This window comes from Felis catus, chromosome C1 (assembly GCF_018350175.1).
Source record: "Felis catus isolate Fca126 chromosome C1, F.catus_Fca126_mat1.0, whole genome shotgun sequence".
Classification (NCBI taxonomy): domain Eukaryota; kingdom Metazoa; phylum Chordata; class Mammalia; order Carnivora; family Felidae; genus Felis; species Felis catus.
Genome location: NC_058375.1, coordinates 58,664,559 through 58,688,687, shown reverse-complemented (window position 1 = coordinate 58,688,687; position 24,129 = coordinate 58,664,559). Strand labels below are relative to the sequence as shown.

At 38.7% G+C, this 24,129-nt stretch overlaps 1 protein-coding gene and 1 long non-coding RNA gene across 7 annotated transcripts in view; one reads left to right on the top strand and one right to left on the bottom strand.

Moving 5' to 3' along the window:
- Positions 1-24,129, top strand: part of PTGER3 (prostaglandin E receptor 3) — a 173,428-nt gene that overhangs the window by 133,986 nt on the left and 15,313 nt on the right. For 2 of the 5 annotated variants that reach the window (XM_045036005.1, XM_045036001.1), the window contains one exon: positions 10,768-11,645. The exons of the other annotated variants lie outside the window; for them this stretch is intronic. The gene's annotated coding sequence lies outside the window, so the exon portion shown is untranslated. Of the gene's footprint in view, positions 1-10,767; positions 11,646-24,129 lie in introns of those variants that run through there. 5 annotated transcript variants of the gene reach the window in all.
- Positions 10,885-24,129, bottom strand: part of LOC109502390 — a 214,209-nt gene continuing 200,964 nt past the window's right edge. For both annotated transcript variants that reach the window (XR_002744525.2, XR_006584388.1), the window contains 2 exons: positions 12,122-13,655; positions 10,885-11,014 (listed from right to left, as the gene is read on the bottom strand). This is a non-coding gene — a long non-coding RNA (uncharacterized LOC109502390). The remainder of the gene's footprint in view (positions 11,015-12,121; positions 13,656-24,129) is intronic.

The following is a 24,129-nucleotide window of genomic DNA, read 5'->3' as shown; positions in this document are numbered from 1 at the left end:
AACCAAATAGAAGATGCCATAGATTTTTGGGTACCCTTCTCTAACTTTCTGAGAAACATACACCTTCATCAGATCCATGGCCAGAGGAGTGTTGGATCCTTATATATTATACCAGGAGCATCGAGTTTTATTTCTACTCAAACTACAGGGAAAGAAATCAATCGAGCATCCACATTCAATGTTTCAAGCCATATGCTGAGACATTTTCTCAGGTTTGGCCCTGTAACACCTAAATGTTGTTCCTGTTTGTACTCTGCTTTCTTAAGGAGAATCTGAATGTCTCCAATCCTGTGGGCACTTAATGACTAATCAGAAAAATTAGGAAAAATGTTCAACAGTGTAAAACATCATAAAATCTTAAGATTGGATGGGATTTTAAGGTAATTTGGTTTAAGGGTTTCCAGACTTTGAGATTTCAATAACTAGTAAAATTTCAAAAAGCAAAACAAAATAAAAGAAAAATAGATAATTGATCTAGGATGGCTACATTAATTTCTTAGAGTAGCCACACAAGTCATCACAAACTAGGAGGCTTAAATAATAGAAATGTATTGTGTCAAGATTCTGGAGGCTAGAAACAGAGATCAGGGTGTGGGCACATTTGGTTCCTTCTGAGGGTTTGTGAGGAAGAATTTGTTCCATGCCTCTACCCTAGCTTCTGGGGGGTTGCTAGCATTCTTTGCCATTCCCTGGCTTGTAGATGACATTCTCCCATTATCTCCACTTCATCTTTCCTTTGTATGTATCTGTCTCTGTGTCCAAATTTCCCCTTTTTATAAAGACACGGTCATATTGGAGTAGGGCCCACCCTAATGACTTCATCTTGACTTGATCATCTCCAAAGACTGTATTTCTAAATAAGGTCACATTCACAGGTACTGGAGATTAAAACTTCAGCTAGGGGACTAAATTCAATCCCTAACAATGGCCAACTTGTAATTTAATTAAGGATAAAAAAAATACAAACAAACCTGAAATCTATTATCTTATTCTTTTCAAACAGGAGATGTTTTAATGCCAAAACTTTTAGGAATGTTATCATTTCATTGCAAAGGGCAGTCTTTCCCAGAAGAATCAGGTGCAGCCTTCTACCAAACAGCATGAGAGTAAGGACTGCATTGCTCTTACTTCCTAATCTTACTCTGATTTTACAGGGACTTTGTCACCGACTGCCAGGATCTGTGGAAAGCATTTATTTGGCACCCTTGGTCTAGTACAACTGCTTGACCACTGCTGAAAGTCCCTTTGTGAAATTAGCTTGAGCTTTGAAACTCTCGTTGTCTTCTATGATGACAGCTGCAAACAAAACAGTCTGTCAAGAGGATACAGTGTCAATTTGATGTCACAGTCCTGTACATAACATTATGTGAGACCTGGCTCTTTTCCTGTTCTCTATACTTTCTTCCTCAAGTATGCTCTGAGCTCTTTCTGTGAAACAGAACCTTGTTTTTGTGAAATCTTCACTGCAGGGACTGAGCAGAGCATTCTAAAATGTCTTTGCAGAATCTGGAATCCAAATTTCAGCTTTGCGTCTCCCAAACTCGTTTATAAAGTGATGCTGATTCAATTAGCCCTTATGTTGGATTTTTCATGATTTTGTAGTTGCATGGAATAAGGAGTTACTGCTATTCAAAGGCAATAATTGACCATAAGCAACTAGTTGAATCCTGGAACCACTCATCTTATTTAGGGATAGAGACAAGCTTGTTCAAACCTTTAGAATACTAACCACATTGAGGCCCTTGGATGGCTCAACCTGTTGAGTGTCTGACTCTTGATTTCAGCTCAAGTCATGATCTCACAGTTTGTGAGATGGAGCCCTGCGTGGGGCTCTGTGCTGACAACCCAGAGTCTGTTTGGGGTTCTCTCTCTCTCCCTCTTTCTCTGCCCTTCCCCTTGCAGATGCTCTGTCTCTCTCTCTTTCAAAATAAATAAATAAATAAACTTTAGAAAAAAGGGTACTAACCACATTAACCTTAGATTGTTAGCTTTGTTATTCATGCCCAGCAAAAGACTTGCTCAGAAAGCCCTATACACACAGAGGGTGAACTATCAACTATCAAGTAGTTTTGAGAAAATAAAAAAAGGATAGGTAAAGATCATGACCTATAAATTACTTATTCATGTCTTCTAGTTGTCATATCTGTGTCAGAATTCTGTCCTCTCACTATGGTGCTGAGGGAGTATTCAAAGTTAAAATATCAAGAGAGAAATTTTAAGGAGAGAAAAACAAGGGAATGTTAAGAAAGTCATGTTTCAGGTTAAAAGATTGGACCTGGTATCAGACCCAGTGGTTTGAGCCCTGCCTTTGCCCCTTTACAGTCGCATTTTCTGGGGCACAATATGTACATTCTTTGAGTCTCATTTTCATCATTTATAAAATGGAATTAATAACATCTACTCCAGGGGCACCTGGGTGAGTCAGTTGGTTAAGCATCTGGCTCTTGATTTAGACTCAGATCATGATCTCTCTCTTCATAGGTTTGGGCTCCACGTTGGGCTCTGTGCTGACAACGCAGAATCTGCTTGGGATTCTCTCTCTCCCTCTCTCTCTGCCCTTTCCCCACCTTCATGCATGCATGCTCTCTCTCTCAAAATAATTAAATAATACCTTAAAAAATAACATCTACTCTATAAGTCTCTCATAAAGATGAGTAGATCTCTGAGGGGGATAGGAGTGGCTTTCAAGGGAGAGATTTCAAAAAACAGAGTAACTTTAATGTTCTTTTGTTTAAAGGTGAGCTTTTAACCAAATGGCACAGGAATTTAAAAATTCACAGTATTTTTAAAAATTCTAATTTTCCTCCATGGGTTGAACAAATTATGTAACACATTTTTTTAAAGACATATTAAGTTTGCCTTCAACAAGGCAATGAAAATAACCAAATATGCCTCATATCAGACAACCAGAAAGATACTGAAATGTGTTAAGCTATTCAAGGTCACTTAAGACACTGGGAATTCAATGTAGTTTTCTGGCAGACTTGCAGGCTTAAAATGCCACTTGGTATTTAACAGAGTTAAACTGATGATTATCAGAAAACTACATAAGAAATCAAATTTATCAGGCCCTTCAAAAGGTTACTTTCCATTCTGCTGGAAGCAAAATGTGCTTCTTGGCATTTTTAATTTCATTTTACAGCAAGGAAAAAAGATAATGCATTAATTTTACTATTACATGTGGATTAAACATTTTTATTTTGAGAATAAAATTGTTACATCGAGGAAAAAAAACAGAATTTGGAGAGTATAATTAAAATATCAGGGAAGCTATCAACAAATGAATTTTCTCTGTTGTTTGTATTCCTAGCAGCAAACGTACTTTCGACCGGAACATTTGGAGAATTTCATTTTGGCAGTAGTTTTCAAAGGAATTTTTCCTGACCTATTTGAACATCTTGTATTATAAAATTCTATCCATTCATGGAAAAGTCTTGACTATTCAGGGAAGAGATTTTAGTCATGTAAAAGGCATTTCACATTCCTGCCTGAACACTGACATATGAACTCAGGGAGGTGGATTTTAGTGAAAAAAAAAAAAATGGTTTCTCTCTATGATCTTGACACCTACCAGGATAAGACAGATGCTGGGGAAAGTCCTGGTGAGGTAGCCTCATCAGGAAATAACAGTGTCACAAGAAAAGATGCTCTCTTAGCAGAGTGACCAATATTCTACACTCCATGCACAGCATGTTGGCCCTGTTCCGATATTATTCTTTAAACCACTGTCACTGCTGAATCAATAGGCTGTGTGCTGTGGGAGAAAGCATCAGGTTCTTCTAGATTAAATCGAGGTGCTGCCTACTTAGCTGCCTGGCTTTGGAAAAGTCTTCACTGCTCTGAGCCTTGGCTTCCTCTATACCATGGGGAAATATGTATCTACCTCATGTGGCTTAGCATGAAAATTAGGTTTGGTAACATAAGGTATTTGGCACATGATGGGTACCTTCCCTCAGGCTGCATTAGGACATTGATCTGGGAACTTTTGGATGGAGCTAGTAAATTAGATCCAATCTGAGCTGTCTTCTTTTGTCCTTAATTCCCCTCTAGTTTGTACTCAGTAGTAACAGCATAAAAAAAAAAGACGAATAGTGGACCTTGTTTCTGCTTTCCAAGAGCCAACCACCTAACCGCAGAAAGGATATTGATGAAATCTGGTTCAATATATACTTCAAGATATGCTGTGGGAATGGTGTTTGGTTTGGTGTGGGAATGGTTTCTTTCTAGAAAGCTAGAAAGGAAAACGAAGAAATGTTCTTGCTTTAATGGAGGTTATAATTACTGGCGGAGGACAGAGAGTAGGGTTGTGTTTATCCTTGGAGGGCCTGGTATAATTTACGAGCACACGAAGACTAGAGACATACTTTCACTTGTAACAGATTTTCTCTGTATGCTTCTCATTTGAGATTGATTGTGCTTGGTACCAGCCATGTTAAATACATGTCAGCAGGTGATAGCCACCGTTTACTAAGCGCCACTTGGTGCCAGGCACTTTGCTAAGCTCTCTGAATACACGATCTTGTTTAAGCGTCAGAACAAAGCTGAGGTAGGGTTATTATCAGCATGTTATAGACAAGGAAGCACAGGTTAAGAGAGGCTCACTAACAAGCCTCAAAGCAACAGCGAATAAGTGAGAGAACTGGGACTGAAATACAGGTCTGTCTGCCCCCAGTCTTTTTTCCCCCTGAAACTCCACATTTTACTACCTCACTTCTGGGTATTTCACACCAGAGATCTTAGAGTAGGTGCTCCATAATACTTGTTCATGGGATGATTGTAAAGAAATGCATTTCTGTCTTGGAGGAAGCCCTTTCAAAACTGACTCAGACCTATTTCGGGTTTGCCCTTCTCAGTTGAGTGAGAATTTCACGGCAAAGACTGTGTTGATTTGCTGCATTCCCACTTTTAAGGGCAACCTCAAATGTCTTTTTCTAAGACTCATAGCATATGTCTCTCTTAGTCAGTTCTTCAAATTATAAAAAGTATTTGCCAAGTATTGTTAGGACCTTTTGGGATCTCAGCTGATGCTCTTATGCTGGCATAATTTTGTAATCTTCCTTTCCTTAGGCTATGAGTAAGGTTGCAAAAAAGACCATGCTATTTTTATGATTGTTGTTGTTAGAGAAAAAGAATTTTGTGCAAGTCCGCAAGCTGTAAAACAAACAGCATGGCTCGAGAGCACAGTTCTGGCTCGGCGTTGGGGGTGGGGGGCAACCACTGTGGAAGGATAAGACACTGACCTTGTTTTCATTCCGTCAAGCAGTTGGGGCTGTCATTTGATGTTCCCACATTTTAAAACTGGAGGTGCTTTTTTTTTGCTTGTTTTATTTCTTAAGATTCGCCTTTATCAGTTAGAGAAGAGGAGAGAACCTCTACAAAGAGTAACAAGGAGTGAAGGAAAGAGCAGCACTAGAGGTGCTAAACATTTAAATTTCATGGAAATGTTTCTGGCTGTTTTATTAATATTTAACCGTAAGTCCTTGGGTGACATCTCCAGTTGTGGGTGATTGTATTTATAGCAAACTGGAATACAGGAAATGCGTTCCAAAATCAAAGAGGAATAATTTTTGGATTATTGTTTCTTCATTCTTTTGTTAAACAATCATCAGTGATAAATGAGAGTCCCTGCCTGTTAGCAGCTCATGGCCTAGGATCAGAAATAGACAAAGGAGTGGGGTAAGTTTTGTGTGACTGGATTTGCTGGTTGTAGATGAAATCCAAAGATGAGCCACTTAATGCTCCCCCAGGGGGGAATGTGTCAGGAAAGCCCAGCTTGGGGAAGCTAAAAGTGAGTTTTACAAGATGAGTAGAAGTCACTGTGGCCAAGAAGCAGGTTCCAGAGAGGATAGCATTCAAATAAATATGAAGAAAGTAAGAGGGCTTACTGTGTTTAAGGTAGGAAAGAAATAGAACAAAACTCCTGTGAATGTATGTGGTGCACAAGATGGAATCACTCACATCCAGCAGTGTGGAGTTGTAGAAGTTCTTTATATATTTTGGGTATTAACCCCTTATCAGATATATTATTTTCAAATATTTTCTCCCATTTGGTGGTTTGTTTTTTGTTTTGTTTATGGTTTCCTTTGCTGTGCAAAAACTTTTATTTTGATGTAGTCCCAATAGTTTATTTTTGCTTTTGTTTCCCTTGCCTCTGGAGATGTAGCTAGAAAAATGTGCTATGGCTGTCAGAGAAATTACTGCATGGGTTCTCTTCTAGGATTTTTATCATTTCAGGTCTCTTGTTTAGGTCTTTAATCCATTTTGAGTTGCTTTTTGTGTATGCTGTTAAAAGTGGTCCAGTTTTATTCTTTTGCATGTGGCTGTCCAGCTTTCCCAACACAATTTGTTGAAAAGACTATCTTTCCCCCATTGTATATTGTTGCCTCCTTTGTCATAGGTTAATTGACATTATATATGTGCGTTATCTCTGGGGTGTCTATCCTGTTCCATTGACCTAGGTGTCTATTTTTGTGCCAGTACCATACTGTTTCGATTACTACAGATTTGTAGTATATCTTGAAATGTGGGATTGTGATATATCCAGACTTGTTCTTCTTTCTTAAGATTGCTTTGGCTACCTGGAGTTTTCTGTAGTTCCATACAAATTTTAGGATTATTTGTTCCAGTTTTGTGAAAAATGATGTTGGTACTTTGATAGGGATTGCATTAAATGTGTAGACTGCTTTAGGTAATATGGACATTTTGATAATATTAATTCTTCCAGTCCATCAGCATGGAATATCTTTCCATTTGTTTGTGTCATCTTCAATTTCTTTCATTAGGATTTTATAGTTTTCAGAGTACAAGGTTTTTCACCTCTTTGGTTAAGTTTATTACTGGGTAGTTTATTTTTTTTGGTGCAATTGTTAACGGTGTTGTTTTTAAAATTTCTCTTTCTGTGACGTTGTTTGTGTATAGAAACACCACCAATTCCTGGGTATTAATTTTGCGTCTTGCCACTTTACTGTTTTTGTTTATTACTTCTAGTAGTTTTTGGTGGAATTGTTAAGATTTTCTATGTATCAGGGCACTTGAGTGGCTCAGTTCATTAAGCATCTGGAGCTTGATCTCAGCTCAGGTCATGATCTCATGGTTTGTGGGACTGAGTTCCACATCATGCTCTGCATCGACCGCACAGAGCCTGCTTGAGATTCTCTTTGCTTTCTCTCTGCCCCTCCCCTACTTTCTCTCTCTCTCAAAATAAATAAATTTTAAAAATAATTTAAAAAAGACTTTTTTTTTACATATAGTATCATGTCACCTACAAATAGCGACAGTTTAACTTTGCAATATGAATACCTCTTATTTCTTTTTCTTGACTGACTGCTGTGGCTAGGACTTCTAGGACTACTCTGAATAAAAGTTAAATGCCAGTTGTTATTACTGTTGTTGCTATTGCCTATTGAATGCTGAGTGCAAGGTCTATCTTCCCTTCAACTTGATGTCCCCCAAAGTCCTTGTCTAGTGTCTGTACATAATAGTCTATCAAGAAATAATTGTTGAATTGAGCTGAATTGAAATAGTATAACATAGAAGCACCAAATGAAGTTTCTGAAAGAGGTGAAGAAGAATTCATACATGCTTAATGTACAACCTCAAGTAGTCACACAGTAAAGGTCAAATGTCCCAAAGGTGACATTTGGGAATGAAAGACAGGAAAAGAGCTATGGTATAAAGTAAAATGGAAGGTAACTCCTAAAAGTAAAGAAAGAAAACTGACCCAAGAGAAGGAGCCTAAGAAGGAGTCCTCACAGATACCTGGGGCCTTCAAGAGGAAGTTAGTAATCTGACATTTTTCCTTCTTGTCTCAAGTTTTTATCAAGATATAACATGAAGAATCATCTAATAGATCGTCACTGCAAGAAAAAACTATCAAGCATAAAATTTATAAAAAGAATTATATATTGCCTAGAATGGAAACCTGATCTTAACACCTAATTTGAAATATTATTCAACTGGTATCATGATTCTTGTTTTCATTTTTTGTGGTAATTTAATTTTTTCTGAATGCAAGATATGTTAATCTTTATATACAAACAAAAATTAAAATAATTGCCTTTCCATCTTCAAACTGAACTTCTCCAACAGAGAAATAAGATAATTATATTTATTATTAACAGAACATAAATATAAATCAACAAATGGAGCACAACCTTAAGTGGAAATTCTTTTGGTGCACTGGATTTAGATTTGGGGGCATTAATTTGCATGTTGCAAAGGAGCTATTTAGCATAGATCTAGCTACAGTAGTTCAGCAGCATGGAAATCTAAGTGAGGATGGCATCAAAGAGGGGAAAGACTTCTTTGAACACGAGATAAATTCAGCAGCTCTCGAGCATTTTACTTTCCAAATAAACCTCCCAAACCTGCAATGTGCTGTGGCTCACTCTGTCTCCGATGGCTGCAAACTACATGCAGTACCATACTGCATGGCGTTCACAGCACAAGGGTGCCAGGCAGAGAGAAGAAGAATCTCTAAGGAAGAGGGATCTTTGTCTCATCTGCACAAATGCATGAAGTAAACATCACTGCTATGTCCCATGTCTTTCCATCAGAAGAAAAAAAATTCCCAAGTACACAAATCAAGGCCTGCTTTCTTACTACCGAAGATTTGCATGTCCTTTTCCCAGCATCTCTGGTGATGTTTAATTCTTGGAAGGCTGACTGGAAAATGAGGATCGACATAGATACATGCATTTATGTGTTCCTGAACTTCCCTACCCTTGTCTGTGGTTCTCTTTGGTGTTTATTATTTATCCTTTGAATGGTGGCTTTTCAGAAGCTTTGAATCTGCCTGAGAGCATAAAAACACTATCTCTCTGGTGCATTTCATGCCCCTTCAGCATCTCCCACAAAAAAGCATGCGGTGCTTTTTCTGCTCAGTCGGGGGGGGGGGGGGCTTGTTGGAGCTGTTCTCTACTCAGCTTGGAGAAAGGCCAGGGTGAGACTAGCAAGCATACATGGTAGAATTCCACTGATTTTCAAAGAGTCAACACCCACAGCTTTGCTTGCTTTGATTACCACCAAAACGAAAGAGAGTTGTTGCTTCATTGCTTTCCAGCCAGGATTAAACCCATATGAAGCTGCCTTTTCCCATCCTTATTTTGAGTTGCTCGGTGGAAGAAAAAAAAATATTTCTCTGCCTCTTGTTTACATGCTGGTCTATAGTTTGTATTTGAATATGAGCTTTGGCATATTATGAAACCTAGCATAACCACCCAGCTAGAGAATGATAGCTGACATAAATCAGGCAGCTCCCATGTAAAACAGATTTGTAAAATCTGCTTTATATTTCCTAATGTACCACAGAAAGGATAACAAAACTTTGGAAATTTAAAAACAGAGAGAAATTATTTAAGGACTTCATTGGAAAATAAGTACAAAGAGCAATAAACAAAATCCATCATATAAAGAAGCTCGAATTGAACTGAAAAGATGCCAACTTCAATTATTTCTCTGGCCATAAGAAATATCAGGAAGTAGGATTCAGAAACCTGAGACTCACCTCCCCCCTTGCCTACCCCACCATATACACACAAACAGAAATAATACTGAAATAAAAATAAAAAGATGCTGCTCAACAGAGACAGGGACAACATATACACATTTTTATAAAAAATAATTCTAATAATTATGATTAATAATATGCAGAATGATCTCCAAAAGAGACTAGGAATCAAAGCTAACCATAACTCAAAGCTTCAGCATTTAAAAGTCTATATATACCAGGCCAGGTGTGAAAAATACCAGGAAGGAATCTATTTGCTAAATTCTCCACTTAGTCCCTTAGAGAGTGCAGTGTTCTGTAGAATTGTCATGGAAATGAAAAGAGATCTGAAGTGTCATTAAATTGTATATAAATGCCCTTTCCCCAGGTCAGATGGTCTCAAGCTCTTTCCACTCATATTTAGAGGGTGCAAGCCTCCTCTCCATGCTGCAAGCCTCCTCTCCATGCTCACAGGGGAAATTATAAGCTTCTTTTCCAAGACTTCCAAATCCTTCACGATCTGTCCCAAACCATCTTCCTAGTTTTACATCAGCACCCTCATTCTCACATCCTCTATGCTGCAGCTTTCCCCAGCGTCAATGTATTTTTCCCCTTCTTCCTCAGTAGTAAGAAGTATTTAAGAACTTGGAGTCTAGAGTTAGACAAAGGCCGACCCTGCCACACACCCAGAATGTGACCATTGACAAATCACTTCATTTATTAATGAATACACAGATTCAACACCACTTACTGAGCCTCTAGTGCCAGCTTTGTGTTGCGTGTTGGGGATAAAGTAAAGAGGAGTATAAAGTTCAAGGACGTTATTCCCAGTGATGAAGACAGAAAATATCTGATTAGTGTCACAGTGAAAAATAAAGCAGGGTAAGGATTCAGAGTGAAGTGGGAGCAGAGAGGTGAGTGCGTTGTGTTTTCCACAGCTGGTCAGGAAGGCTTTTCTGAGAAGATGACATTTGATCAGAGACCTGAATTGAGGTCTGGAAGTGAGGCATGCCAATATCTGGGGGACAGTGTCCCAGACAGGGGGATCAGCAAGGAGCATTCTTGGTTCATTCAAGGAGCAGCAAAGAGGGAGAAGGGTGGCTGTAGAATGACGGATTCAGGAGAGAGTGGTAGGTAATGATGTCACAGGAGTTGAGGGCAAAATCACGCAGGATCTTGAAAGCTGTGCTAAGAACCTTAGGTTTTAATGCAAGTGAGATGGGAAGCTGTTGGAAAGTTTGTTCAGAGCACTGACATTATCTGATTTGTGTTTTTGAAAGATCACAAAGAGACCAGGTGTAAGGCAATGGCAGCAGCAGAGAGACCGGAGTCTGCAAAAGTCTGAGAGAGACGAGAATAGCTTTGATTGGAGATTGGAGCCGTGCTGGAGGAGATGTGACCGAATGACCTCTGTGTCATCTTTGGGAATTACTCCACACTGCCGTTATATCCTTGATCAAATGAAGTCATTGGGAGGATTATATGAGGTTCATTAGTATACAGTGCTTGGGGTAGTTCTTGGCATGGCTGAAATGGTTAAACGAAAAGACAAGTGTTATTTCTGCCAGAAGGTTCAACGAAAATGTCACCTCTTGAAAGGCTCCCTCACCACTGACTTCCACCCATCTTTATCGTCAGCCTAATTCCTCTCTCCACTTCCTTTGCATTACATATTGTATACACCATCATAATAGTGTTTTTCATAGTGTGTGTCCTCATACTTTTCTTATGCTTTTGTTTTCTCAGCTATGATGTTAGCTTGATGAAGAGGGTGACTGTGCCTTATTCTTGGCCCCTCAGTGCCTAACATAGCACCTGACACATCAGAGACACTAAATATATGCTTGTTGAATGAATAAATGAACTTAAATTCTACTTGCTCTGCATTTTTTAACTTACTCTAATCTGTACCTCCACTTAGTATTTTTACCAGTCATGTCACTTAACATGTATCACTTAAACTTTATGATTTTGTATGCAAAATTATTGATTTTTTTGTATCCATATCTTGTTTCCAAATAGACCATAAAAATCTTATGGAATAAGAATTGTTATCTTTTATTCTTTGTATGTCTCAGAGTATTATGTATTATGGTCAACTATCATTGTACTGTTAAGAGAAAAGCTTAATGAATAAATGCACAAGTGGACTTCAGGATCATTGGAGAGAAGGCTCATTATACATTTTTGAGGGACTAAGTAAGTGATGATGTCAGAATATAATTACTAGTGTTTTAGAGAAAGCAGAGAGAACCCACGAACACTAGCCAGAGAGATTTTGGAATGCTCTCAGAATGACGAGGGAAAGTAGGAATCCCAATATCATTTCAACACTCAAGACTGTTCATCAAAACTTAGCTTATGCCTGCTTATTAAAGGGAAGAATAGAAGGAGTCTGATTCTAGAATCATATGTGGACTCTAGTGTTTTCCAGAAACTGACATTGGAATAGTTAGGCAAAATGATGAAAGATATAAAGAATTCAATGGGATGTCATTATACTGTCTAGATGAGTTATGACCCAAATACAGGAAGAATATAACAAACAGAGAGGAGCTCCTTCAAGTTCCTATATACAGGAACTTAGATATTTGACAAAGCTCTTATACATGGGAAGACATTTAAATATCTCACGTGGCAAACGATGCAAAATCCTATCAAGGAACAACAGCCTGGAGTTGGGGGTGGTGGTGCATTCAGGTCTCTGTTAGTGGACGAAAGCTTTAGATATGTATAACTTGAACTTGAAGCACACAAGTGGTAAGACCACCCCTGTTGGAGAATGTATTCATTTTTTAAATTGATTTCTAACAAATCACCACAAACTTAGCAAGTTAAAGCAAAACAAATTTATTATCTGGCAGTTCCTAAGGGGGACTCTGGATGTGGGTTGGCTGGATCTTCTGCTCAGAGTTTTATCAGGCTGAAATCAAGACTGAAATCAAGGTGTCATCCAGGGCTATGACCTCCTTTCAGACTTGAAGGTCCCTTTCCAAGGCCAGCAGGAGAGTACTCTTACTGCTTCTGGCTACTTTTAAGGCTCACCTGATTAAATCAGACCTGCCTGGGAAATTCCCCCCCTTTGATTAACTTAAATTCATTCCATCTGGAAATTCGTCACATCTGGGAAATTCCTTTTGCCATGTAATGTAACAATTGTAAGAGTAATAACTCCTCATATTCACAAATTCTACCCACACCCAAGGGGAGGTGGTTATGCAGGTTGTGCACACTAGGGGGCAGAAATCTTAAAGGTCATCTTGGAATGCTGTCTACCACAGAGAGAACTGACTTAGGTAAATAGATCTCAATGTGTCCCAACAGACACATTGTCCCAACAGATAAGGGTCCAGTCATGTCCTGTTGATATTTCTGGTATTTAAGAAACCCCAGAAAATTGAGAAGGCATCTGCTAAAATTACTTTAGGAAAGTAACATCAAAATTAATGGGGAGATAGCATTGTGTCCTTATCTTTTAATGATAGCAAAATTTTGTTTTATGAATAAGAAAACCAAAATATAAAAGCATTAAAATATTTGTCTTTAGGAATCTGTGCTTATTTTGAAGTTTAATTATTTGTACTGTTCAAGAAAATTAGACCTATTAGAATAAGAGGTCAATCTTATAATTCCAAGTTAAAATGAGTAATTGATTCATTGCTTTAGACTTAACATTTCAGATTGAAATTTCATTTGAAACATTTAAGAGAAACTGAAGTTCACCATATCTAAAAACTTAATTTATTAGATTTATAAGAATTAATTAAGTTATTGGAAAGACTGTTAAGTCACACAATGTACTTAAAAGGAAATAAATATATATCATATTAATAAATGTGGCTGGATATTCAAAGAATTTAATTAAGTTGTAAAGTATTCCTTCAAAGTAATTATTAAACTTGCTAAATTGATAAGGTTCTTAATTCAATTTATAAACTAGCATACAAGCTTAAGAAAAACAAGGGTTTCAAATTAATTGAATACTAATTTTGCACCAAAATAATCTTGAATAGCTCTTCTCTAGGCACAAAAATTGATTTCAATAACGTGAAAATACACACAAGTTTCAGTTCTGCTATGATTTTTGTCAAGTCACTTAACTTCTCTTGGCCTCAGTTCCTCATCTGCAAAACGAGGACGTGGGTCATCTTGTTAACTTGCAGAGTTGCTATAAAGAGTAAATGAGATATTCTGCATAAAGTGGTTGGCACATGTTAAGCTCTCAATATTGAATGCTTAAGGGGAAAAAATATGATTTTTCTCCTAAATATAAGGGCAAAGGTTTTGTTTACTCTATCCGTACCAGGGACCTTTAAAGTTTAATCCTCCATATGCCTTCTTAGATAACAATTAGTATGTTATTTTACCAATAACGTTTGGAGGATTAATTTTAATGCCCAAGGCAATACAGTTACTTGTGTGAAACCCCAGAGGCGGTTGACCACACCCTTCAAATCTTCACCAGAAAGTCAATGTAGGAAAGTAATAGCAAACCAGTGTCCCACTTCAGTTTTTAAAATTGGAGGCACAGAGGACAAAAAGTAAGTATCAGGCTCCAGGGACTTTATGCAACCAGTGTTTCTGTGCCAGTATCTGGGGCCAAATTACTGGAACGGGATATAAACTCTAGGGGAAGGGGGAAGTTAGTATTCCCTCTAGGCTAATAGTCGCCTGGTGAAATGTTGCCGTATTTGTGTCAGAAGGAACAGAGGAATGCAGTGCTGTCTGGGCAGAGTGCAAACAGAAAATCCAGAGGAGAGTTGACACAATCACTCTACATGACTTAGAATGTATTGTAGTTGATACAGACCAATCCGCTGTTACTGCATTCCCATATTTAGGGGCTAAACATGCTATTTCAAGGGGGGAAAAGCATAAAATTAATTATTCTGAGCACTTATAAAAATCTTCAAATATGTCTAATCTCTTGGGAAAAAAAGGCAACGATTTTTGATATGTAGGGGAGGAAAATTTTTTTCTTTTACCCTTCTAGGTTCCTTTGGCTGGTCTATTAATTAAATTGACATAGAAAAACTTAGCCGGAGAAAGACAAATTTAATTGCATATGGGAGTGCCATAACAATATGAGACCCCCAGACAGTCAGGCAACTAAGGCTTATTGACATCTTGAGCTAAGAATGGGGTAGGCGTCTGAGACTTCAAAGGGGAGAAAGACAATTCACAGGAAAATGGGAAGAGCAAATGTGTGGTAAACAGATGTTTGCCATGCAAAGTAAAGACAATAGGACACAGAAAGTTTACCATACCTGTCCCATATTCCTTGTAGTTTCATCTGGTGATTTGTTCTCTTCTGGGACAAGGCCCTCTATCTAAATTCTTTTAGGCAGCTAAGGGGATGGTAAAAACTCTTCCTTGAGTCTTTTGGGACATCATTGACTACAGCTCAAAGAATCTACCTGACTATGTAGCACATTTTGGGGAGGCTTGTTGTGAACCCCTTCAGATGATAACTCCAGGAGGAGAACAAACACAAATACAGAAAGGTACATCTGTGAGAGAGAGACAGGCAGAGAGACAGAGAGATGGGAGGCATAGAGGAACAGAGAGAGACAGTCTCAGAAAAAGAAAGCAGAGAGAGAACAGATTCCAAGAGAAACTGAGAGAAGACACACAGAGAAAACAAACACAAAGAGGTGATATTAAAATAGAGAGGCCTCACACTGAGAGCTGATGAGACAAAAAGAATCTGAAAAATACATATATATATATAATTTTCAAGGCCCCAAGAAAGCAGTCAGAGGACCAGGGAAGGAAAAAGAAAGAAAGATAACACAGGGCAACATTCAATTTAGTCAATATTTATGGAGTGCCCATGGGGAACATGGCAACCTCCTGGAACTTAAGTGGAAATAAATTCAATTTTCTCCTGTTCTGAAGGGTGGGGAGGTTCAAGTCTGTGGAATTGCCTTGGGGCGGAGGAGGTATAAATACGGACAGGTCCATATTGTGCTTTGCTTCTAGATGGCTGGCCCAGCAATTCTGTGCCTTCTGGGGTGACCTGAAACTTTCTCTTCTCCCGGTTCCACGAAGGAAAAACAAATATTTAAGGAGAAACAAAGATGAAAGCATTATATTGTTGGTTTTCTTTTATACTTGTGATATCAGGTCTAAACAAGTGTTACTTAGTAGTAACACCGTATTTGCTAGTTAAACATAAAAATCTAGAATCTATATATTTAAAAAGAGAAATGTTAAAAATTATTTAAAAAGACTGAATCAGAGGCCACTTTCATTAGTCTCCCTCCTTACCATGTCCTGACATATATGATAATGTGAAGTATTTTTTTTTATAAATTTTTTTTCAATGTTTTCACTTATTTTTGAGACAGAGTGAGACAGAGCACGAGCAGGGGAGGGGCAGAGAGAGAGAGAGAGACACAGAATCTGAAGCAGGCTCCAGATTCTGAGCTGTCAGCACAGAGCCTGACACGAACTCGAACTCATGGACTGTGAGATAATGACCTGAGCCGAAGTCAGACGCTTAACCGACTGAGCCACCCAGGTGCCCCTGTGAAGTATTTTTAAAGCAAATTTCTCTTTATTTCAAACATCTCAGCCTAGAAAATATTTCTTAGGAATATCAGAATACACAGACACATATCTGATCGAAATGTCTCCAAAAGACCTGCAGAGAGGGAAATGTCTGTCACATGATTCATGGTATCCACCACACAAAAATAAACCAGAGGTTTAAGAGAAATACTACTATTCCTGGCAGTGGGTTCTATAAAATAGACTTTCAAGGAAAAGACACAGTCATCAAAACTCATTATACCTTATCAGCAAACCCACACCCATTCAGACTAACCCATCTGAAAAACCTAAAAAACAAAACAAAACACATGTGGCAGAACAATTTATGGGAATATTAGCTTACCTTTATTCTTCCTATATTTTCCTACCTCACAGCTAAACATTTGTTATTTCTTAGCCTCTGGTATTTTTTCACAGTGGAAAACAGAAGATGCTTAAAGTAAAGGGCTCTTTGTGATGTGAAGTGAGAGCTTGTTCAAGAAATTATGCTACTATTACCCTGAAGATGACAGTAGACAGGATTTTGAGAAACTCAGGAAGAGGTCAAAGTCAAGACCCACACATTGTTCAGTAGCAAAAATAGCATTCCAGGGAGGTGGCCCATGGCAGTAGGAATGTCTCTTCGATATACCATGAGAGTGGCACCCTGGGCACCAGATTCCAAACTTCCAAACTCCAAAGATGCCCTTTGATGCCTCAAATGTGAGATGGAACAAGAGAATGGCCAGATCAGAAGGATTGGATTCTAGTCTGGAACAGTGAAGATCACACTGGGACTCAGTAAGTAGACAAATGACTGTATCTCAGATGATGTAGTACTAACTACAACTAACTCCAGGACCACACAGCACAGCTTCATGGTATGGTGTGTTCCAATAGTGATTCGAATTGAATTTTCTTTTTTTTTTTTTTTTAATTTTTTTAACGTTTATTTATTTTTGAGACAGAGAGAGACAGGGCATGAATGGGGGAGGGGCAGAGAGAGGGAGACACAGAATCCGAAACAGGCTCCAGGCTCTGAGCTGTCAGCACAGAGCCCGACGTGGGGCTCGAACTCACGGACTGCGAGATCATGACCTGAGCCGAAGCTGGTCGCTCAACCCACTGAGCCACCCAGGTGCCCCTAAATTTTCTACCACCCTGGCAAAACAAGCTTAGAGAACAATTTGGGTTAACTTTATAAAAATAAACAAATGAGGTATTTTATATGTATCTGTATTTGTGATCTGGGTGTCATACCTGCCATGCAAACTTTGGCATCACATAGAACTAGGGCTGGGTAACCCTTGGGCACTTTACTCAATTTCTCCAAGTCTCAGTTTTCTCCATCTGTAAAATGGAGATAAAAGTAGAACTTGATTTATAAATTACTATAAGCAGTGAGGATTAAGTGCACATAAGGTTCAGTGCCTGGAACATAATAAGTATTCAATAATGGTTGCTATTTTTATTCAGTTTGAAAAATGAGTCCATCAGAAGTGAGACACAGCCATTTCAGCCATTGTACAAACACAACTATTGCAAAGAGGGAAGCACCATAGGTTAGGTACACTGTTCACAAGATGGAAACAAGTTATTAATAGTTCTTCAAGAGAAATACACTATCCCTTGCTGGAAAAACAATATGAACACATGGCCAAGAAAAGCAACCATTCCTCACAACTTTACCAACATGAGGCCGTACCCACTCATAGCAGCATGTCCAATAAACTTCAAACCCATGGAAAAGAATAATCGAAGCAATTCAAAATACTTAATATGGCAATGGCTTTTCAAAAGTCAACTGCTACCCTTCTCCTCTTCATTTTTTCCCCTCCCTTCCTCCAACACAACCACATCAGAGGCTACAGATATTTATAATTCTCTGAGTGACTGTGACAAACTTTTAGCAAGAAGGCTGTGGAACTTGATAGAAGTATCTTAATATGACAGGTATACTTCTCCAATGGAACATGGGAGTAGAGAGCATATTTAATTTTTGATAAACTAAAATAGCACCTTAAAAATTGAATGACTCCACACAGGGACTTAAGAGTAGAGCCAGTTTCAGGTCAGATAAGGCTCCAGCTACTAGGTAATCAGGTGTGCATTTATATTAGAAATCTTAGCTTGACCTCACTGTCTATTCATTTTTGCATGCCTCTATCCTGCCCAGATCATTTGGAACTAATCACTCGTCTCCGGTCTGTGACTTAATGGGCCCTGGTGGAAAAACCATTACTTCACAGTTCAAAAAGCATTTCTTGAGCTTTTGTAAGATGAGGAAGGATCAGGACCAGTGGCAGACATACAATTGCAAAGGCAGGTTGGGCAACTGCACAGGGCTTTGAACAATATGCTAAAAAGAGGTGATGTGAATAGAGTTGTTCCTTAGACATACCTGATGAGGTAAGGAGAACACATGTATGTGAGAGAGCATGGAGGATGAAAAGGTAACTAGAAATCCAATAAGCTATTCAGAACAGAGACACTGAGGCAGAAATAAGCGCAACCACCTTCGTCCTGTTGCCAGGGTGAAATAAAAAAGTCCAAGTTTGAGTTCTGGTGCCTTCACAAAGGGCCCTGTCTTGGAGTCTCAGCCTATGGGAACACCTTAAGTACTGCCAGTCTGATTGAGCTGCTAGTGCCCTCTAGTGGTGGCCCACATGATGGCCATAAGCTTGTGAACCATCCAATTCCTGACCCATTTCCCAAGTACCCACCACCATGTGCTGGCTTCTGTGATAGCTGCTGGAGCCACAGATCTTCAAGACATTGGTTTTCCACTGAAGAAGCTCAAAGTTTACGATGTGAGACACAGAGATGAACACATCAGAATCATAGTGCATAGTCAGGGCAAAAAAAAAAAATGTGGAATCACAAACTGCATAAAACAGAGTTCCTACAGAAGAGAGATGATTAACTTTTGGGTCTGGGGGCTTTGATGGTGGTTTGATGTCTGGGTTGGCAGTGACAAAGGCCTCCTGAAAGATGTGATTGGGCTCTGAAAAATTAGTAGGACTTCATTAGGCAATTAATATGAGATGAGTTTTCTAGGAACAGAGATCAACAGGGGTTACTTGGAGAACTGCGAGTAATTGTAATTAGGAACATTGAATGGGAATACAGTTAGATAGATTTTCTACTGGCCCATTCTGAGGGAAACTAAATGGTACTCAGTGTTTCCCAAACTGTTCCATTCAACAAACATTTATTAAGCATCTTCTGTAGGCAATGGATTCAATATTATTCTAGTCCTCAGGATGCTTATAGTCATGCATTAAGACAAATTCAGACAGAAATATGAAGGGATAGTTTCTATAAAGAGCAAATTATACACAAGTAGCAGTTGGTAGCAAAGAACAGAAGGATTTATATTGAAAGAGGCAATCAAGGAAGCCTTTCCAAAGTAGGAAACACGACGTGAGCATGAAATGAAAGAACACACAAGCAGGAATTTGCCAGATGGTAGTCCATGGGGAGGTTGTTTCTGGAATGTGTGATGCACTGGCTGAATGTCTTCCTGCCTCTCTGGTCATGTTTACTTTACTTCCCTGGCTCCCCTTCTTCTCGCCCTGCTGTGACCAATCCCTCAAGGTTCTGTGCTCAGCACTCAGCTCTTTGCTTTGTTCTTTCTCAATGACTTTATTCGCACCCATGGCGTCCACTGTGAACTTCAAACATTTTATTTAATGGAGACCCCACATTACTGAGTGCATTCCTTTTTACCTAGAAAGTCAGACTATCCCTAATGACATGAGCTGCAAATGGAATCCACCATCTTGAATGTCTGAGATCCTCTCCCTTGGTTGGTTGTCCCATCCACTCTTTAGTTGTCTGGTGTAAGTCAAGAACCTTGAAAAGACCTTACTTTTTTCTTTTCTCTCCCCAACATCCAGTGCCTTTCCAAGCTCTGCAGAATTCATACATCCTTTTCTTTTTGTGTCCACTATTACTGCCTTATATTAGTCCCATAATCTCTTACCTGGCTGATTGCAGTGGTCTCCTAATCGGTCTTTCTGCTTCTAGCTTACCCCTCAGTTTATCTGCTTCACGATATTTCTAATAAGCAAGTCTGATCTTGTATTATATACCATCCACTCCCCCTGCTTACGATGCTTCCATGTTTCCTACAGCCTTCAGAATCAGGTCTCAGCTCCTTAGGGTGGTAGACAAACCTCTCCTTCTAACCTCTTTAGCACCATTTGCTGTCCTCTGCTTCAAGGAATTTTCCAGGAATTCCAAACTTATTGTAGGCCCTCCTAAACATCATGTTATTTCATACTTTCCTGCCTTGAAAAGCTGTCATCTAGAGTGGTCTCCCCATCATGTTTCCCACATGGAAAACTCCAATTTAATCCCCCCAAACTCAGTTTCATGTCACTTCCCCTCATTGAGCCTTTCCTGGACCCTCCCTTTTTGATAGATAACCACTTTCTTCTTTGGGCTACTTCCTGGACCATGTGTGTGCGTATATTATGATGTCATTTTGTGACCATCTGTTTACCTGTCTGTGTTCCTTGCTTCAGGCTGAAGCAGCAGTACAGCAGGGTGATTAAGAAACTGGAACTGAATTCTAGCTCTGCCACTTATCAGAGTGAATTTAGTCTTGTGAAGTTGTTTTCAGGTTAATGTACCTCAAGTGCTTTGAACAGTGTCTGCCATAGAGTAAGTGTTATGCAAAAGTTTGCTTTAATTTTTTTTTAATTTTTAATTTTTATTTTTTTCAAGTGGCTGTCTGCCCAGTGTGGAGCCCAACATGGGGCTTGAACGCACAACCCTGAGGTCAAGACCTGAGTTGAGATAAAGATTGGACACTTAAGCCACTCAGACATCTGAGCCACCCAGACACCCCTGCTCTGATTTTTGCCCATGAAACTATGTCTTATTCATCTCCATTTTCCTAAAGCCTAACACAGTATATGGGACAAATGTTTGTTGAGAGAAGGAATGACAATCTTTGGTTCTTTCCTTTTCCTTGCTCAATTATCTAATGAATCCCTAAGTCCTGCTGGGTTTTCCTTTACAATGTCTTCTGCATTTAATTTTCTTTCTGTAGTTACTATCAACATTCTTTCATTTATTCAACAGAAAGTTATCAGTAATCAACAGTTTAAAAGGCACCACTCTGCTGAGAATACTGCTTTGAACAAGACAAAGTCCCTCTGCTATGGAGTCCCTCTGCTTACATTCTAGCAGATGGTATAGACGCTAAACAATAGTACATTAATTATTTGATTGTAAGTGTGATATGTATCTTAACCTAGTGTCGAAGGTCAGAAAGTTTCCCTCAGAGAGGAAATTTCACTGATATATGAAAACCTAGAAGTAAATAGCTTAAGCATAAGGTGGTAGCAGCTGTGGTAGAGAGCATCCAGGCAAAAGAAACATCCTGTGGAAATCCCTGAGTCAGGAAGAAATTTGACACACATAGATTTTGAGTTCCTTATGTCTGGATTATTACTACAAATGCTACCTGATCTCTGTACAAGATGACCTTCCATACAGTTCTAGAATTACACTTTCTATCATGTTGATTCCCTGCTCAGAAAACTTCCATGATTTTCTGTTGCCTCCTGAATAACACATTAATTCCCCAGTTGTTTCTCATGACCCAGTGCAATATGGGCTCTAGTAATGGTCCAGTTTTTTCTCTCATAAGTCATCTACATTTATATTCAGCAATAACCATCATGAACTATTTGATAATCCTGCACATTCCTTATTTTTTGTTACTTTCCCACATTTATCCATGTTGTTATAGTCACTAAAATGCCTTTCTTTTCTATTCCTATCCATGCTTTTATTTCTACAAAACAATATTTACTTGTTCTTTGTGTGATATGCTTTGGTATTTTCTATTCTAGTCTATTTTATTCTATTTCAGTTTTTAAAACAATCAAGTAGTAACCTACCAAAGTGATTTCACAACCCACTAATGGATCTTAACCCACAGTTGAAAACTGCCCTAAATAGACTTAAAGATTTTTCCATGATTCTTGAATGAGGTTGGCTTTAGTAGATTCTAAGTTTTCTTCCAGCAGTAGAATCCTCTAACTCAGTTACATCTTGAATTTTGGGCACCTGTATTCTCTCAAGACGGCATGGTAAAATTCTGCATGAACACATGATGAATGGGGGAGCTAATCATACAGAGCCAAGGAACCCTGAAGATACTTGGCAGTGCATCTTAATTTGTAGGACATGTCACACTTTGCTTTTCCAATACTGGCAATGTTCTGAACTGAAATTGCTAATTGTATTGAGCTGTTCCAAATCATATACTGGGCAAAGATGAACATGGGGGAGAATTTCCAGTTGTAACTGAGAAAACAAACAAACAAACAAAAGCCACCATTAGCAAGTAAATCCATGGCAATTAGATGCAACTGTAGTTCATATTATGTACTAAATATACTTTTGTGGATAGACTGCTCTATAACTGCCCAAGGGGAATACTTGAAGCTTTTATAATAACCATTCCTCAAAGAATCTGTTTTTCTTTTTTTTTTTTAAATTTTTTTTAACGTTTATTTATTTTTGAGACAGAGAGAGACATAGCATGAACAGGGGAGGGGCAGAGAGAGAGGGAGACACAGAATCCGAAACAGGCTCCAGACTCTGAGCTGTCAGCACAGAGCCTGACGCGGGGCTCGAACTCACGGACCGTGAGATCATGACCTGAGCCGAAGTCGGACGCCCAACCGACGGAGCCACCCAGGAGCCCCAAGAATCTGTTTTTCAAAATCATTTTTATATCATGTTAACTTTCAGTAGACAATTTCAGTTTTTCAGTATCTCTTCTATTTTAGATTTTGCAATGTCAACACCTGGATCAACCTGTCATCTTGTTAATGTTCTTCAAATCTTTGTCTCCAGCCCAGAGTACATTTGTGTTTCATTTTTTCTATATATCCTACTGCCAACTGGATGTGGCTATAATAATGACCCCCAAACACCCCAAACTCATCAATCTAAAATTGAATTCATTATCATCACCCTAAATCACACCCCTCCTTCCCCCACATCTTACTTTGATTAGAGAATGACAAACCATCTTTCCACTTAAGTGAGAGATCAGTGGCATCAGGCTTGACTTCTTCTTCAACTAACTTGCCATAATTCTTCCTGATGTTGCATCCTATATGCTTCTTAAATCTATCTACTTCTCTCCAACCTTCCTGCCTCTACTGATGTTCAAGTCTCCCAAATGGTCCTCCTGCCATCTTTCCTAACATATTTCACAAAGTGGCCATTGTCACATGTCATTCTCTAGCTGGAAACCATTCAGTTAACTATTATTCCATTTAGGAAAGATTCTAATGGAAAGTACCTAAAATAGCTTGCAAACCCCCCCTGAACTGTCCTCTACCAACTGTTCTTGTCTTGTTTTCATTCTCCTTTTCTCTTCCTTCTCTATATCTCTCTGTCCATTCTTATTCTACCTACCAATTACTTTTAAAAAGTTCTTTATGTTTCAGATACTTTTGGGGGGGGGGGTCTGCAATGCTCCTTTTTTACTAGAGAGCTATTATTACTCTTCCCTCAAGCCACATCTTAGATATCCCATAGAAAACATTCCTGGAGTTTTCTAAGTCCAGGCTTTGGGGTCCTCCTGTCCTCCCTTAGTTCCCTATTGCTCACCATTATGCTATATTGAAATAACCTGTTCACTTCAGTCCAACATTGTGATCACAGAAATTATTCAACATCATATCTCTATTGTCTAGTACATAACAGATGTATGATTAATATTTCTAGAATGAACAAATATCTTCTGATTTCCTCTCTGTCAAGTGGTAAAGAGACTCTCCTTTGGGAGGGCCCTGTGGTGTCAGCCATGCAGGTAACTTGGGAGATAAGTTTATGCAACCCTGGGATAAAGTATTGGAAAACTATTTTGATTGTAAATGATGACTTAAGTCATGACTTAGGTCATGATCTTTAAACAGTATCAGTAGCATAACTTACTTAAAGAAATGTCCATATATCTTATGTGTCTAACTTTACAAACTCAGGAATGGGTAAAAAGGGGAGGGTTATTTTTGGCTCCATAAAATCCCAGTATTTCAGGTAATCTCTTTTCTCTTTAAAAAAATTTTTTTTAA